The following is an 18,649-nucleotide window of genomic DNA, read 5'->3' on the forward strand; positions in this document are numbered from 1 at the left end:
CTTGCTTTTTATGTTCAGTTCAGAGAAATACTTCAGCCAAAATTTGCTTTTCTAATAAATAGTTTCATAGTTCCATTGCCAATAAATGAGTGGTATAATTTTTGGCTAACAATGCTCAATTCAATCAAAATGTAGTGACCCTAAAATTGTTTAAACTCAACAGTCACAAATACAAACATGTCCCCAGAATTATATCAGTATTAGTGAATCTTCCCTAAAAAGAAAGAAAAATACATACGGGGCACCTGGGTGGCTCAGTCGGTGAAGCGTCTGACTTTGGCTCAGGTCATGATCTCACTGTTTGTGAGTTTGAGCCCCACAAGGGGCTCTGTGCTGTCAGTGTGGAGCCTGCTTTGGAAACTCTGTCCCCCTCTCTCTGCTCCTCCTGTGCACATGCATGCTTTCTCTCTTTCAAAAATAAACATCAAAAAATTTTAAATATATATATATTTATATATGTTTGTTTTCGTGTTTGTACTGTGTGTGTGTGTGTGTGTGTGTGTGTGTATAAAGTCATTTTAACTCTATGACCAATTTTTTAATAATATTTTCTGTTTTTAAGGGGCGCCTGGGTGGCGCAGTCGGTTAAGCATCCGACTTCAGCCAGGTCACGATCTTGCGGTCCGGGAGTTCGAGCCCCGCATCAGGCTCTGGGCTGATGGCTCAGAGCCTGGAGCCTGTTTCCGATTCTGTGTCTCCCTCTCTCTCTGCCCCTCCCCCGTTCATGCTCTGTCTCTCTCTGTCCCAAAAATAAATAAACGTTGAAAAAAAAATTTTTTTAATTAAAAAAAAATAATATTTTCTGTTTTTATTTCTTTTTATTTCGGGTTTTTATTTCAATTCTAGTTAACATATACGGTAAAATTGGTTTCAGGTATAGAATTTAGTGATTAATCAGTCACATATAATACCCAGTGGTCATCACAACAGGTGCCCTCCTTAATGCCCATCAACCATTTAGCCCATCTTCCCACCCAACACCCTCCATCATCCCTCAGTTTGTTCTCTATAGTCAAGAGCCTTCAACGATTTGCTTCCATCTCTCTCCTTTTTATCCCCCTCTGCTACGTTCACCTATTTTGTTTCTTAAATTCCACGTATGAGTGAAATTATATGGTATTTGTCTTTCTCTGACTCATTTTGCTTAGCATAATACACTCTAGCTCCATCCATGTCATTGCAAATGGCAAGATTTCATTCTTCTTGTTCCATCTTTATTTTTATCTTACTAAAATTACTTTCATGAATATCCACTGGTTTTCACATACATTTTATAATAGAACTTTCATTTATTGATTTTTTTCATCCACATCGAATTGAATAATAGTTTCTGCCACACTAAGTTTTCCCTGTGGGCCATTTTTTCCACAAAGTCTAATTTTCTTGACGCAATTTTGCATTTATAATTTTTGTCAGTATTATTTTATTCACTCATCAATATTTTGTCAATTTTCCCCATATGTCGTTTTTAGGCTTTGATGGTTTTGTTGGGTTATTTCTCCCAAAATTGTCATTTCCCCAGTTCATTTTCGCATTTTTTCAACTTATCCATTTTTTTCACCTGTAATACATTTAATCAAGTAAAGTTTTAGTCATTACCAACTTTCTGTTATTCTGGTCATTTCTATCAATAATATTTCATGTAAATTCAAGGTAAAATAATGTTTTTATTCATTTGTAAAGGCAAGTAGGAAAAGTATCTGCAAAATCAATATAGTGTAGTGAAAACTTTCTACTTCAAACATCCCTCAAAAGGTCAGCCACCACTTATAGTTGGAATATGGAAAAAGTGATTTGCATTTCATGCTTGTCTGAAAGATGGAAATGGAGGTTTTCACTTGCCCAGCTGCCTGGCAGCTGACATGTGGGCACCTAACCTGGCTTCTATCCACCCCTTGCCCCTTCCTAAGGCTTTGACTCCACAGCTGGAGAAACAAAGCAGCAGGAATCAGAAAGCTGTTTTCTATGGCACAGCTGTGGTAGCAGGGACAGAATCCTAGAATGATCCTGAGGGCCTTAAATGCCCTGCTAAGGGGTATGAACTTTATCCTGCAGGGATTGGAAGTTATTGAGCACTCTGTTTGGGAAGCCATATGCTCAGATCTGAGATTTAGAAAGAGGGCTCTGGCAGCATCGTGGAGAATGGATTGAAGATGGCAAGCCTGAAGACAGACCTCTGCAGGGTTGACTCTGCACCACACTTCTGCACCTTCCCAATCCAAGACACTGGGAGCCCTCCCTGCTGCCCTGGTCCTTTATGAAGTGGCCTTTGCCAATCTTTCCATCTGCCCGATAACCTCACTCAACTCCACTGGGCCCCTCTCTGTTTTCCAAACAAAGTATTCCACAACCCTATGCCTATATACACTGTTTTCCCATGACCCAAGTAATTCCCCTCTCCCAGTCTCTACTTGACAGGCTCATACGTATCATTATTTCAATATGAAACAAACATCAATGACTGTAATATTCACACTATGTACTTATTGAGAATATGCTTCATGCCATTCCCTTCTATTAATCTCACCAAATAACAAAACTGAGTCCTGCAAAGATTGACCAACTTGTTCAAGATTGCCCTAGTGAGTCCTAGTGAGTGGCTTTCCTGGATTTAAATTTAGTGGGAGTTGTGTATGTTCTAAATCCACACCATGCTGTTCCACCAGCAAATATGTGAATGTCCTATATGTTTTCATACATATTCTCTTATTTGATGGCCACATTATTTTAATGAAGAGAAAACTGAACCTCAGGGAATCTAAGTAATTTCCCCAGAGCTATTCTATTGAACTAAAAGTCATTTTACCTCATTTTACCAAATGTCTGACTCATACTTGGTTACTGACACACATTGGCTCCTTCCCTCCTACTTCTTCTTGCTGTATCTCCCATGCCCATATCCAGATCACACATTTTACCCAAAGGTGAACCTGGTCTGATCACACTCACCCAAAACCATCTAGTGTACATTCCTACTGAGAATCTAGCTTGCCTTTGGGGCTGGAGGAATCAGATATTTATTGTACCTTTTCATCCAGATCCTCTTCTACAGCCCCTGCAGCCTATGTGATATATGATTCTGCTCTTTGACTACAGCTAATCAGACCCAGAAGTCATCAGTCAGATATCCTTTTTGGAACGTTGAAATAAGGAACCCTAAGGGGATGAGTTAGGTTACTATTGGGTACTGCAGCTCAGTGATAGAGTCAGGACTAGAGTAATGATGATGGTCCAAGGGCAAGCCAAAGATACAGGGTGCAAGAATGGACAGATGCCTGGAAATCCAGGTGGTAGGAAAAGAATGCAGTGGATGTGCTCATGGAGCAGTACAACCTCTGAGAGGGTGGGGGAGACCATGAGGCCATGACAGAGGAAGGAAGCAGTCATTAGAGCTGCCTCGTTCCTAACAACTCCTCCTTTTCCATCTAAATGTGTCCCTAATGATTACTGTCCTCAGGTAATGTAGGCAACACTCTGTTTCATACCACCCAAAAAGCCAAACTTAATAAACAGCTGCTCAATCTTGAGTTTTTCCTGGAAAAGACCTTTGGGTCTCCAAATCCAAGAGCAAGATAGGAAAAAAGTTAAATTTTAAGATGCAAAGCCTTGAAGTCTTAAGCTAAGTCTGTGACCCCAGCTGCCAACCCACAGACCTCTCCTCCCCATTCTTCTCTAGCCTATCTGGAGGGTCCCCCCCCCCCCACCAGCTCTCCAGAGTCCCTTTCAATTGCTTTAGAGCCCAGGTTGGCTGGGCTGTGAGAAATCTTCTTTCTTTATAGAGCTCCTAATTTATCTGATCTGACCTCTCTTCAAGCTCTGTGGATCAGGAATGGATTTTTGCTGTTGTTCATTCATTGCTGTTACAAATGCAACCCAGATCTGACCCCCTCTTATCCGTGGGCCTTTTATCCCTGCTTTCAGAGTCAGCCACCGGAAGGAACCATATCTTGATTTATTTTTCCTTCCTGATGATATTTCAAGTCCATTTTGTCCGGCAACCACACATACCACCATTACTAATGCGATTTAAAAGGTGAAGGTCTGGGTTCTGGCAGCTTCACCAAACCTCTACATTTATTTTCAAACTGTGTCTCCCAAAGACCCCAGCCGTCATTAAAAACTTCACTTGACAAAGGTGAAAATGCGAATGCATTTGGACTCAACTCCTGTGATAAAGGGCTGCCAGGCACACTTTGAAAGAAGAGGCTCCATGTGGCTGTGACGCTAGCAACTCACCCTGTTCTAAATATGTTTTTGCCTCAATGGGAAGTTACTGGGAAATGAGGGAGAGAGTGATGTGGGATGATACCTTCTTTTCTCTTGCTGTTTGCCCCTCACTGCTCACCCCACGATGCACAAACACACATGTGTGCACACACTGGCATCTGGAATACAACCTGAGCCAAGTGAGTCCATGGCACAATGTCTCTGGCACTCACTGGTCTCTTCTGCCTCACATTTCTGCCAGTTCTAGTTCTGAGGGGTTAGTATTTCTAAAGATGCTGAACTTCTCCCTTGGAAAGGCAATGGGACAATTCCCTAGTGTGTTTCTAGGGTGAATATCAGAGCTTTTCCTCATCAATAAAATGAACAAATATTTGGACTTGTGGGTGAGTGAGTGAGGAAAGCCAGAGAGGACGAGAGAAGATGAGTGCATTAATAACAAAGTTTGTGGGGTTTTATTTTCTACAACATATATTTTCATAAAAACAGATAAATATTAAAATTATTCAACCCTCTATCCCCATAACAATATTCAATTTTGTCCAGCACCTCAAATATCCCAGTTTAGGTAGGTTAGCATCCCCCTGACTCAACACTGGAGCTTTATGTCTTATTTCCCAAGAACACAGATCCTGAGTCAAAAGCTTTCATGGTAGAGCTTATTGGAGAGCATATCCCAGGGACACAGGATGCAGAGAAAGGGGAGTGAGACCAGGAAGAAAAGAAAGAAAATACAAAAGACAGCATTACCATACTGGTCATATCTCACTCTCAGGGGATATCTTCTGAGAGATCCTATGAAACCATTACTTCTCCATAGAGGTGGAATATGGACCAAAAGGGAGAATTAACTGATAAAGTTAACTTAGTGTTAGCATCAACTTCCTCCCACATCTAGCTGTATTACCCTGCCCCTTGGCAACAGTCTCAGGGAAGTCAGATCCCTGGATCCCTGAAGCCATCCCCTAAGAGTAGCTGAGGCATGAGTCCCTACAGGTGGTGAGCCTGTGGCTCTCCTCATCTGTATGTGTGCAGCCTGCAGCCCAACCACAGTGACCTAGCATGCATGCTTTACAACAAATGTCAGGGCTTCACAGTGTTTCCTGACTCAGTAGCAGCAGGAAAGCCCTGGAATAGGAGCCATCATGTAGATATGAGGGACTGGAAACAGGTGGAGTACCGTGACAAGTTAGCCCTGCCATAAAGTGGTCACAGATCTTAAGATGAAAACCTCTCCTCTTCGGCCTGTAAGAATACAACTGTCAGGTGATCTTCCTAGATCAACAGCATCAAGCAGAAAACCATGGCCAAGAAGATATGGAACAATGCACAAAATGAGTCTGGTGACACACCCGATAAACAACAGGTAACTTTTAAAACTTAAGCAAGAAATCAGTTAGTTAGAATAGTATAGGCTGTTCTAGTAAGGGAAAAGAAAACAAATCTCATGACCCACTACCAAGCATTTCTACAGTCTTTCTGGCACAGTTAGCTTCTACATTCCTACCTTCACCTCTCAGTCTCCTGATGTCCATGATTCCAGAGGCAGCCCATTGTCATGGGAAAACATGGCACCTATTTCAGTTAGGAATTACATTCCTTCGATAAAAGATCAGACGTTGAAGTCCAGGACAGGTAAGGCAGTCGTGTGTTTTCATCAATATCTCAGACTCCCTCTGTTATTTTTCCCTGCCATTGTGAGTGACTATTGCAAATGCTTTAGGATGAGAATATAAGCTGCCTGCCAGCACTTGGTGATCTATGCTTCAGTTTAATCTACTCTTGAAATTTCAGCAAAGACTGACTTTTGCCATTGTCCCTAAAAATGCACAGTCTCCCCATGAAAGTAAAACAGAAAGCAGTAGTCGACCCTTTAATACAAGCTGGCTTCAGAAGGTCATTAATGCCTGGTCAAATGTGTTTTTCAGTGGCATGGGAAAGAAGGGAAGATCGCTTTGGAATAGAGAGCCCATATCATAATTCAGGCTCATATAACAAAATACCAAACAACAATGTGGCTTACAAACAACAGAAACTTATTTCTCACAGCTCTGGGAAGTTTAAGATAAAGGCGCTGGCAGATTCAGTGTCTGGTGAGGACCTGCTTCTTAGTTCACAGACCACTGTCTTCTAGCTGCGATCTCATGTGGAGGAAGAGACAAGAAAGGTCTCTGCAGTCTGCTTTACAAGGACACTAATCCCATTTGTGAGAGCTCCACCCTAATGACCTTATCACATCCCAAAGGCCCCATCTCCTAATGCCATCACATTTGGGACTAGGTTTCAATATATGAATTTGAGGGGAACACAAACATTCAGCACATGCCAACTGGGAAAGTTAAGTGTCTTAGAGAAGGGAGGATTTATTTACATGGGTGCAAAGGGGAAACAGGCCTCTGTTAGCATTAGTCCGAGGTATTTATTACAAGAATGACACAAATGTTGGATTGCTGGAATATCACCTCATTCTTACTTATGGAATCATTGGTCTCCTTGAAGACTGGCCTAATATCATAGGGCTCAGCATTTCTGACACAATCTGTATCCTAGATATCTGCTTTTCTGTGTACATATATTAATCACACACATACACACACACACACACACACACACACACACACACACGAGTACTGTGTTAATTGAGGGGATTCTAGCCACTGTGACAAACTCTGAGATGCATGAGGGCTCAAATATAATAAGAGAATCTCATTCAAGGATAGTCCACAACAGGTAATCCTCATTGGTGAAACTGTTATTCTAAGTGATGACTCAGGGTTCAGGTTCCTTCCACCCTGTGGCTCTGCCATCTTTCATATGTGCCTTTCAAAGTCACGGTTAGTGTCTTCCACAAGCCGGTGGTAGGAAGAAAGAGCTTGGATGACCTCACACACGAGATTTTCAAAAGGAAAGGCAGGGAGTGGCACATATTACTTCTGCTCACATTCCGTTGGCTAGAACCCCATCAAATAGCCATATTTAGTAACAAAGGGACTAGGAAATGTAGCCTGGCCCATGAAGAAGGGGAAACGGGGTTGGTGAAAACTACTCCATCTCTGCCCTTATGGCTCACTCTGCTCTAGGCATCGGGCTATGCCCTAGAGCACTCAGACATGGGCTCCCCTCAGGCAGCTGTGAATGTAGAGGAGAATAAAGTGTTTCACAAGTGATCACAAATACATGGACACACATATTTAAGCAATACAATTACAAATGTGATATGAATGTAGAGTACAAAAGGCAACTTCTGTAAGTATTAGGACATAGCTTACAGGAGGCTAAGATGTATAGGAATAAGTAGGAATCAACCAAGTTAGAAGAGACTGTGTGAGTGTGTGTGTGTGTGTGTGTGTGTGTGTGTGTACACATTCATGACGTTGAGGGAAAACATTCCAGGGTGCAGAAATAACATGCATAAGGGCCTTTGTCATGATACACCATATTCCATTTACTCAACTTAGGTGTCCGCTGTATACCAGGCATCGGCCAGTCTCATGCAAACTCCTGCGATCCACTGCCTCTTCCTTGAAGAACTCATTTTGACTCATCAGGAACGAGACCTCATAAATAATAAATCTCACATATTTAGTATGACTTCAAGTGTGGAAGAAGACCTTTATGCCACTGAGGCATTTCCATCTTTCCTTTTATTAAGCAAACTAAGGAGCCCTCCACCAGAATATCAGCATCCCCTTACACTTATCAGTATAAGTATCCCCTTAACTCAAAGACCCAACTTTATCCTACTGGAGAACAGGCTGAAAATTTAAATACCTGCCATACTTACAGCCCCTTTTTAAGGAAGTCACTGCAAATGGATTGTTGTGTGTAGCCTTTCTGTGACAGCCACAGTGCCACCCTGCTACCCAAGACTGCTCAGACCAGGGCTCAGAGCATGAGCTCTCAGCCTCTAAACCAAGGGGACATAGAACAGCCCAACTTTTTCTGTTTAGAGTAATATGGTAATTTTAATGGTAATAGTAGCAGTCATATTGTATAGTAAGAGTCTGATATCAAACTTATCCAATCAGATTCCCTCTCTTAGATGTATTATAAAATCTAGATTCTTATTTCTTTTGGAATAAAATTCAGAAACTATTTCCTGTTTACAGAAGGAAAAAAAAAAGAAGTTTGTACCCAGAAAAGCCTCCTATGCTGCCCTGGATGGGTAATAACAAAAAAAGAAGAGGGAGAGAGAGAGAGTACACACACTGACTTGCTCTGCACATAAGTTAACAGGAATTTTGGAGTTGTGGTCTAATGAAACATATCTGTAAGTCTGTAAGTGGGACCTACTATAAACACTGCAAGTGAGGCGTTCCCTGTAGAAAAGATGGCTGGCAGTTTTTGAGATGTCTAGTAGTCTAGCTTGCATGTTAGGTCATTTCCCATTCTGTGCTATAATCCTGTAGTCATCCCTAAATTTTTTAGCAAATCTGTTACATATAGCTGCCTTCTGTCAGCGATGCTCTGTAGAGTGAAGAAGAAAGTGTCAATAAATGAGACCGTGCATGGAGAGGCAGGAGGGCAACCATGAGAGGCAATGCGTGAGCTGGTTGATTGAGAAGCCAAATTCACAGCCAGGGACCATAAGAGATCATAAGGAGCTATGTCATGAATCCACTTAAATCTTCAGGAGGGCACGGGCTGCCCACTGTAGACAGGTGAAGGGCTCCCAGACACTTTAACTGGTCATTAAATTAAAAAGTAGTCTGCAGAAGGCCAAAGCACATGGGGCCACTGAGGACAACTTTACAGGCTTCCTTGCAGGTCCTGCCAACATCAAATAGGTATATTTTCAGACAGTTGTGAAAAGAGATATTGATGGCTTGGTTTAGTAATAACACTGAAGTTATTCAAGCAACCAACTAAGAAGACAGAGATATGTTGCTTCTACTCTTCTTACCTTCTTGTTTCCAAATGTGTACATTGTCGGTTGATGGTAGGTTTTTTTTTTCCTGTGAGAAATGAAAAATTGCATCTTGAAAAGCAGCCATAAAGCTTTTCTGTAATTACCAAGACAACTATCAATTTCATAGACAATCTAACTGATGACATATGGTCCAATGCTATGTGGTGGTTTCTTTGTTGTTGTTGTTTCTTGTGGGGTTTTTTTCCTTTTTGCTCTCTGAAACCAGCACGGCTTGGAGTGATATTTTCATTTATTATTATGAAAGGGACAGCAACTGGTTCTTAATGGTTACAGGATGGTGCCTTGCAACCTTGTCCCAGCTGCTGTCACTGCCGTGCGGAGAGCGGACTCGCAGCATCTTGTCTCAGGCACACATCAGTGCTCCCGCCTGCTGCCTCCCTCCCGGTGGACAGGCCACCACCTGCTGCTGGCACAGCGCCGGTCCTTCGGGGAACAAATGTTCTCTTGCTGTTGGGTGACAGGACAGGACAGACGCCGGCTTTCAAGGGAACCAGGGAAAGGCGCCCTTGGGGCCGTCTGCCTCTACTCCTCCACCCATCTGCCTTCTCTGCCCAGCAGAGATCTCACCAATCAGGGACCCAGTAGAATGGCCTTTCTGGTCTGTGGTCTATAAAGGGGACCGACCAGTCTCCCTTAAGGCTATAGTGGTCATATACTTATTCATTTATGCCACAGCATTTATGGTGCCTCTGTTCCATGCCAGGTGATTTGCTAAATGCTATGAATACAGACTTGAACACCTCAATCCCTGACCTTGAGAAGATCACAGAGTAGGAGGGTGGACAAGACACAGCAACCAATAAATTATGACCCAGCACAAGAATGCAACAACAGAGTGAAAAACAAATGAGCAGAGAAGCATTAGAGAAAGTATCACATAGGCATAAAACATGGACTTGGACACTGCTAGCTGCAGAGAAATACCAGCTTCCCCTCTTGCTGCTTATTTGCCTTTGGACAAGTCCCTTATGGTCTTTAAGTCCCAGTGACTCAATAGTAAAGGGCCATGTGAGACAATGCAGTGAAGCACTTTAACATGGCACATAGTAAACACTCAATAAATTTCACCCATTGTTACCCAGTGCAGTTTGTATGCAAATGCCTCTTCCAGAGATGTAGGGTCCCAGCCACTGTACCTGTACAGGAGTTCTAAAAGCTGAGAAAGGATACAGGGAAGGGGTCAGCAAGTGGACTTCAAAGCTCAGAGCCAAAGAGGACCCCAAAAAGCCATGACCAAGGACAAAGCTACAGTACAAGGCCAGGCAAAACTTCTACCTGGACTATCAGGCAGGAGGAACGAGTCAGAGTGGAAGAAGCTAAATCCAGGACAGAGGAAAAATTGGAGGTTATTGGGCAAACCCATTCAGAAAAGAGAATGTGATGCAGAGGTGAAAATCTGGAGTACCAGAGTCTTGGAAAGGCTAGAAAAATCTTCTCAGAGGAGGTGGCATTTGATCTGTCTTAAAGGATGAGCAGGAGCTTACCAGGGAGAGAAACTAGGGAAGGGTATTCCTTGACAGGACAACAGCAGGGACAAATGCATAGTGATGCCCAAGGAGAAGAGCAAAAAAGGTCAAAGCAACTAGAACATGGAGTATGTGGAATGCAGTGGGAAGAGATGAGCCTGGAAACAAGGCAGGAGAAGAGACGTGGAGATGTTGAGTGACAGACTGGGAACCTGGTCGTATCCTGTAAGATATGCGCCAGTGGGCGCATATCAAAGTCACCCTTTGACTCTTACAAAGTGCCAATGCTCAGGCCACACTGCTAGCGATTTCAAGTTTAATTAGTCTTGGGTAAGGCCAGGCAATGGGTATTTTTTAAATTTCTCCAGGTGCTTCTCATGTTCAGTCAGGGCTGCGAACCACTGCAGTAGGCAATCGGAAGCAGTGGAGATCCTTCTTGTGTGCCCAGAATGCTGTGAAGCTAAGAATAGAGATTCATTTAATTTCAACAAACATTACGAACGCTGACTTGGTGCCAGGCCCTGTGCTAGGCATTGTATATATGGAGATGAGTAAGTCAGAGTCCACTGCTCTCTGTTTAGCTCTGCAGAGTTTATGAATCATGTTCACCTTCACTGTCTTATCCTGCCTGGGAATCAAGAGGGAATGCGGTTGCAGTCCTTCAGGGGAAGCAGTGCACATAATCAACTCGGTCATCATGGGGCCTACCCTGAGGTCTGGCGCTGGGCCGAGGTGGAGAAAATGAATTGAGCAATCTTTTATAGAAGAAAATCAATAGCATCTGAACAGCCAGCCACACCAGCAGCTGAGGCTGGCAGGAGGAGGGGAGAGGCACCAGGGATGAGAGAGGGGCTTGTGGGAGACAGCAAGGACACTGCATCAAAAAGAAGAGACATAGAGGTGTCAAGGCGGTAGGGTGAAAGGAGGGCTAAGGTGAGCAGGTTAAGAGGGGGCGAGGTGGTGGTTCCTGAGAGAATTTGGACAAAACCAGTGTATTCCTCTTGCCTTAAGCTGCCTCTGCTGCCCAGAGCCCTGAGTAGAGAGGTACATAAGTGAGGAGTTATGAGTGATAACTAATACTCAGCAAGCTCCTGTCCGTGGCCGGGCGTTTTGCATACATTAATAGAATGTAATCCTCACTAATCATGAATTTTACAAACGAGAAGGCAGAAATCCTACAGGTCACTAGGCTACCACGCTCATGTGTGATGATGTCATTCGCCCCCAATAGGCTTAAAAGATAAATATATGGGAGAGTCACTTTGTAAAAGGAGAGGCACTTCAGAAATCATAATTTTTCCATGTTCCCATGTAACACTTGTACATGGCTCAGAGTAGGAAGGGATGTCACAGATCATCTGGTGGAGATGGGACTAAGCCCAGGACCAGAGCCCTCATTGGCCCACAGCTTCCAGATAAGACCTTCAATATACTTGGAAATATAATCAAGTGTTTTGGTTTACGTGAGGCAGATGAAAGACAAAGGGAAAGTCTACCATGCAACCACACAGAAAATTTTCTTAGAATATTCAGGAACAATGTCCTCCTATAGGAGTTCCACTGGGGGTGGAAAGGACTCCAGGGAGGAGAATGAGCTCACTACAACCCACTGAAGTGAGAAAGCCCTTCTGGAGGGCAGCAGAGTCCTGTTCTGGCTCACCCTAAGCTGTCAAACTGCATGATCAGGTCGTCTGTGATTGCTTTAGATGTATCCCCAACTCAGACTAGCTCAGGCAAAGAGAAAATATATTGGAAGGATACTGGGTTATCTCACATAGGTGGAAGTGTTGAACCAAACTGCAGGGATGTATGGTTGTAATTGGACCTTGGAGCAATTAGAATAAGAATATGAACCATAAGGACTTGTCTCATCTTGTTTTTGCACCTCCCTGGTTTTGCACTGCTGGCTTCCTTGTCAATCCCTGCTGACTGCCTTCTGCAAAGTGAAAAATGTGGCTACCCATGACTCCTGAGCCTCATATCACACAGATTCTTGCACCAGAGAAGTGAGCCCACAGCTTGAAAAATCCCAGAGTCTTCTATGAAGCATTCTATTTGGTTCAGCTTGGGGTGGTACCTACTCTTGTACCAATCAGCTGTGTCTAAAAAAGCAAGGTTATGTTCAACAATATGGCAAACCCAGCTGTATCCGTATGAAAGGGGGTGGGGGGTAGGCTGCTCCCAGAAGAATAGAGAGGAATAAGGATCTCACACTCCATCTCACCAACAGAAAGAAGACACTTCAACAACAGCTGAGGGAGGTTCTCAACATATGATTCTCAACACATACAAAAGCAATTTGCACTACAGAGAGATGAATAAGACGCAGCCCTGGTCCTCAAGGTGCTCACAATACTAACGTGGCAGATTATGATGTCCATTTCCATACTTACCAGGCACACAGTAAATTTCCTAGCCCACTTGCGGTCAGGCACAGTCATGCGATTGTCTAAGACCAATGGTAGATGGTGTGGGTTATTTCCAGACCTGCTCCAGAAAATTGTTCCTCATGTAACCCTCCATGTGCTTCCTCCTTTCCAACTGAATGGAATAGAGATGACCCACAGGTAACATGGGGGCTGTGCACTTAAGACTGTAGAACCACAGATGGAAGGCACCTGGCTCCCTGAATCATTGCCTAGGAAAGACCCACTAACCACAAGCATATACACTGGGCTCTCCGATTAGCAAGAAAAAAAATCGTTTGTAGTATTAACCATTAAGATTTAGAGGTTTACTTATTATAGCTATTAGGACTGTCTTCATGAATATAGTTAATAAACATTGCCCTAACTGGAATTGACTACTCTGAGTCCCAGCTCTGTGGCAAACTTGCTGGGATGACTTGGAGAAAATCATGTTACCTCTCTGAGTCTCCCCAGAGTCTCTCCATCAATCACATCTACATTGCAGGATTTTTCATTAATGAATAGAGATAACACTTGTGAACAACGTGAATGCTAAATTATTCTACAATTTCAGAATGGAATATTACAGACTTGTCTCCCTATTGCCATTTCTCAAGTAGGCTGAGATTTAATTTATTTTTATTTTTTTATATTTATTCATTTTTGAGAGACAGAGAGTGAGCAGGGGAGGGGCAGAGAGAGAGGGAGACACAGAATCCGAAGCAGGCTCCAGGCTCCGAGCTGTCAGCACAGAGCCCAACGCAGGGCTCATACCCATGAACTGCGAGGTCATTACCTGAGCAGAAGTCAACTGACTGAGCCACCCAGGCACCCTACTGTTTGTGTTTGAGTTTTGGGAGGAGTGTCTCCAGTGTTACTTTAACTAGAGCAGCACTGACTCTGCCCATCCTACACATTGAGCTTCTGGATAAGAAAAAAGAGTTTCCTAGTTAAAAAACAAAAATAGTTGAAAGCCACTAAACCACAAAACTGAACTTTGGGGTCATAATATGATGGCAAACAAGGGAGACAAGAGATTCATTTTTTTTAATGCCAAGCCTGCTACTAACTCTTGTGACTTTAGACAAGTCTTTTTCCCTTTGAGGCCTCAGTTCGCTTGTCTATAAAATGGAAAATTTAAACAGCATAAGAGCTAGCCCCCTTCCTATTTCACTTTGGAATGTCCATGGGGCGACACAGCTCAGGGTGTGCATGCAGCGTTGGAAGTGGAAGCAAGAGAGATAGGAGGGGCCAAGTGTGAGAGGAGGAATCAAAGCCCAGAGAGAGATTTTAACCTTATTAAAAAAATACTCATTGAGTTACAATGATGTGCCAATCTCTGTGCAAAGCAGTGAGGCTATCACACAGAACCAAATATAGTGCTTATGGTGCCTGGCTTAACCATGATGGGTGTCACTACAGAGGAAGCAAGAAGGCTGTCAGAGAGAAAGGAATAGTACCAGGAAAAAAAATAAAAAACAGAAGATCTTTGTTTGGGGGTTCTCCCTCCCAAATTCAATTGTCATGTTCTTCACAGGGTCCTAACTCCCTCTCTCACCCCTTCAGTCATTGTTTTGAATCCAGAGTAGAGGTCAGAAAAAGCTAGCCATTCATTCATTCATTCATTCATTCATCATTTACATAGGGCACACATGGAGAACCTCCTATGTCCAAAATTTTATACCAGACACTGAGGACCTAGAAATGAGCTAAAGGTGATACTAGCCCTCAGGATGCTCATGGTCCAGTGGGGAGTTGTGCAAAGCACAGCAATGCAATGAATGTACTAAAGGTCAGACATGCAGGTGAGAGTAAAGAATCACGGGTAGTCCTTCTCCAGTCTTCAGGTGACTCCAGATTCCTCCTTCCCCGACTCCACCACCTCTCTGCACCTCACCTATGCCTTTTGGATGCACCCCCTTATGCTGAATCAACAAGATCAGACACAGACATCCGCAGTGAGAAAATAATGAGGGCACCAGAAGGTCACTGCAAATAGAAGGCAGTTATGTTGCTTCGTGATTTAAAGTACTAAATGGTACATTTATTTCCATTAACTGCAATGGGATGGTGTTCTCATGGATGATAACAGTGGGATTTTCATGACATCATTTTGGCTTATCTGGTTACAGAACCTACTATTTGAATAGGTTTCCTGAATGTGAATATTCCTGAAACATTGAAAAATAAAGGATATTCTGTACCTTCCTAGCATTCCTCCACCTGATCTTCTTTAGTTATAGATGAAGTCTTTATTTTTCAATAATTCAAGAAATATTTACTGAGCCCTAGTGCATGGCAGACACTGTGTGTTTACAGACAGAGAAATGAAAAAGAAATGATCCCTGATCTCAAATTTCTAACAGCCTCACAGGGAAAATAATCAAGATGATTAAATTCAATACGGTTGGTGCCACATGAGAAGCCAGGCCAGTATATGTAAGGGAGCATAAGAGAGGGACACACCACCAGCTGGAAGGTTCTATAAAGACTTCCTGCATGAGAAAACCAACCTGAGTCAGGGGTGAAGAATCATGGCTGGTCAGGTAGGTGAGGGTTGGAAGGATGTCCAGGCAGAGGAGAGTTTATCTCCTGAGGATACTTCCCAAAGCCAATGTGCTCATACTGCTCAGAAATTCGGCATGCTACAGGCACTTTGGAGACAGAGAGATTTTATTCTCCTTTTTGTTCTGTCTCTTCACCTACTCTGAGGCATGATTGTGATGAAAACACAGTAGATGATGTCTTTCATACAGTCTCTTGACACCAACAAATTCTCATAAACTTGGAGTGATAGAAGGATGCGTGTAGGTATTTGAGCATGTAGAGTGAGGAGCCCCTGAGCATGTCTTTGTAGGACTGAAGCCTTATTTTGATATTTATTTATTTTTGAGATGGGGTGGGTAAGAAGCAGAGAGAGAGAAACAGAGAATCCAAAGCAAGCTCCACACTGTCAGAGCAAAACCCAACCTAGGGCTTGAACCCACTAACTGCGAGATCATGACCTGAGCCGAAATCAGAAGCTCAACTGACTGAGCCACCCGGGTGTCCTGAAAGGCTTATTTTATCCAGTATAATGAACTATCTCCGATTTGTTCCCTCAGATCCACACCTGACCCCTCATCATTAGCTGTGTGCCCTGGGAGCCTGACCTGTTCAGACTCCATCAAAGGGCTTCCTACCTGACCACCAGTTGAGTCAAGCAATGGAGGGCATCTCGAAGATCTGAGAGAAAGAAGAGTCATCTCAATCTTTCTCCTCTGCAGTCATTGCAGGCTGCTGTATCCTTGGCAGAAGGTCACAACTCCTGCCAAGTAGCCCTCTCCATACCATTTTCTATACCATTAGATTCTGTTAACTGCTCTCTCCTTTTATCCCTCACACACAAGGGTAAAAATAGCCAGCTGCTAATAGTCCCAGACACTGTATTTTTCTTGTGGCTTCCATACAACCTATCCATACCTCTGTAAACGAATCTTTTATTCAATTCTACCCCAATCGCCTAGTTTGAGTATGTCATCTATTTCTTTCTGGGACTAAGTCCTGCACGTGGACTCCAAATAAATATGTGGACATGGGAATTCATTAAAGATGGGGGAAAATGAGTATATTTTTTAGGGACACCTTGAGACACTGAAACAGCTGAGGGCTAAGTAGAGAGGCTCTCCTTTCTCTCTCTCTCTTCCCACTAAGCTAAGCAAACTGGAAAGTGTTCAAATTTTATTCATTTTTTAATCTATACCCCAAAATCTAGCTTTGAAGCTGGGATACAGAATCTGTGCTCAATATGTGTATTAAAGGGTTCTACAGCATTACCAGTGGTGGAAAAGATGAAGGAAAAAAAGAAAAAATAAATGATATATCTATATTTGCTGCTTCTCCATTCTCTCTCTCTCTCTCTCTCTCTCTCTCTCTCTCTCACACACACACACACACACACACACACACACACACACACCATAATGATGACCTTTTTTTAACATTTCAAGAAATCTTCATTTGGTCGTTCCAATCTTGATTAAACTAACACATCTATAGAGGTTCACAGAAACAACTCTCCTCTTCACTTTGTGGATTAAGACTTCAAGCTGCAAGCTTCAATGAGATGGAAACTCTTTCATTGAATCCAGGAACTCAGAGCCAGATGGAAGCTTGGAGGTCATGTGATTCAGCCCTGTTTGCTGCCGAATTTGAACACTCCAGGGGACAGAGAGATCTCTACCTCCTCAGGGATGCACACCCATCTATGGTTGTTTATCCCTGGTAAGAAAGGTTTTCCTTGATTCTAAGTCTTCCTCTGCAACTCCATCTCTCTTTGAGAAGCAAACATTTTTCTGATAGATATTTCAGGCAGTTTTGAAGCCCCAAAATATCTACTTCCTATAAACTCCCTGATTTTAAATATCATAGGACGTGGTCTATGAGGCGTGATTTGGAAAGGACCAAGAGGATCATGTGTCTATGAGGACCTTCTCTGTGCCCTAATTCCATCTCCCACCACCTAAAACATCTCCAGTTGGGATCACAACTATGAGTGGGAACTTGTACTCAAGGGACCTCCTTTGAAATGGAAATAGCTCACTGTAAATGTCTTTAAGGGAAGGGCTGTCTTCTACATGTTTTGTATTGTGACCAGACATTAGGAGTACAGAGCTGGAAGACTAGAGCACTGTCACTTGAGGATGAGGAGGTATCCAAGGCATCATGAAAATCAAGGAATCCTGGCATGGGGAATAGCATTTGCAAAAGCACAGAAGAATGGAGAGTTCAGCCCTTTCAGGGCCACATTATTTGGTGAGATTATAGAGTACCTATGGAGAGAGGCAAGCTATGGGCTGGGGAGAGAGCAGGGCCCAGCTTGGCTACCTTCTAGCTACGACCTTGGGAGAGTCACTTCCCCTCTCTGTGAAATGAGGAAGTGGGAGGGCTACATCATTTCTAAAGGCTTTCCTTTTCTATAAATCAATGATTCTAAAAATGCCTCACATTTCTGTAATCTTCACAGTTCATAAAGTACATTACCTCATTTCATTCTGCAGCACGGAAGGCAAAACTTGGCAGAATTCAGAATTGACCTTACTCTTTTCTGATGACTTTTCAACAAGAATGCAAAACTCAAGGCATCCCCAAGTTCTCATCTCTGAACCATTCTTTCAAGTAACCTATTACCCCCCTGCTCAACACACACACACACACACACACACACACACACACACACACACACAGTTTCTCAAGGACAAAATAATTCTCCTTAAAAGAGTTCCCATATTTAAATTTCAAAAAGTGACCTGATGCAACAACCCCAACCCTAATTAAAATGCTGAAGAATAAAGGTCACTTCCAGTGCCTGGAAAGTAGGCTTTCCAGAGAAACCCTAAGTGATTTAGAGATTAAGCTAACATTCATGACCACAGGGTCTGAATCCAGGGTATCAAGAAAGGTATTTCTAATGGGAATATATTAGGAGAATGGGGTCAGGGAGCACTTAGCTTCCTCACTTGAGAATTTAAAATTGTGTAATTGATCCAAAAGGGCCTTAATAACTGAGGTTATGTTGTAATGAGAAATACTAGAAAGATATTTTTAGTCTAGATTCTAATGCTGACCAGCTGGGTAACCTA

At 42.9% G+C, this 18,649-nt stretch overlaps 1 long non-coding RNA gene across 1 annotated transcript in view; it reads right to left on the bottom strand.

The window, feature by feature from the left end:
- Positions 1–1,393: 1,393 nt before the first annotated feature.
- The window catches only part of LOC123379633, a 100,558-nt gene continuing 83,302 nt past the window's right edge, over positions 1,394–18,649 (bottom strand). The window contains exons 3-4 of the long non-coding RNA XR_006584337.1: positions 9,128–9,179; positions 1,394–8,994 (exon numbers count right to left, since the gene is read on the bottom strand). This is a non-coding gene — a long non-coding RNA (uncharacterized LOC123379633). The remainder of the gene's footprint in view (positions 8,995–9,127; positions 9,180–18,649) is intronic.

Source organism: Felis catus, chromosome C1 (assembly GCF_018350175.1).
Source record: "Felis catus isolate Fca126 chromosome C1, F.catus_Fca126_mat1.0, whole genome shotgun sequence".
NCBI classification, from domain to species: Eukaryota; Metazoa; Chordata; class Mammalia; order Carnivora; family Felidae; genus Felis; species Felis catus.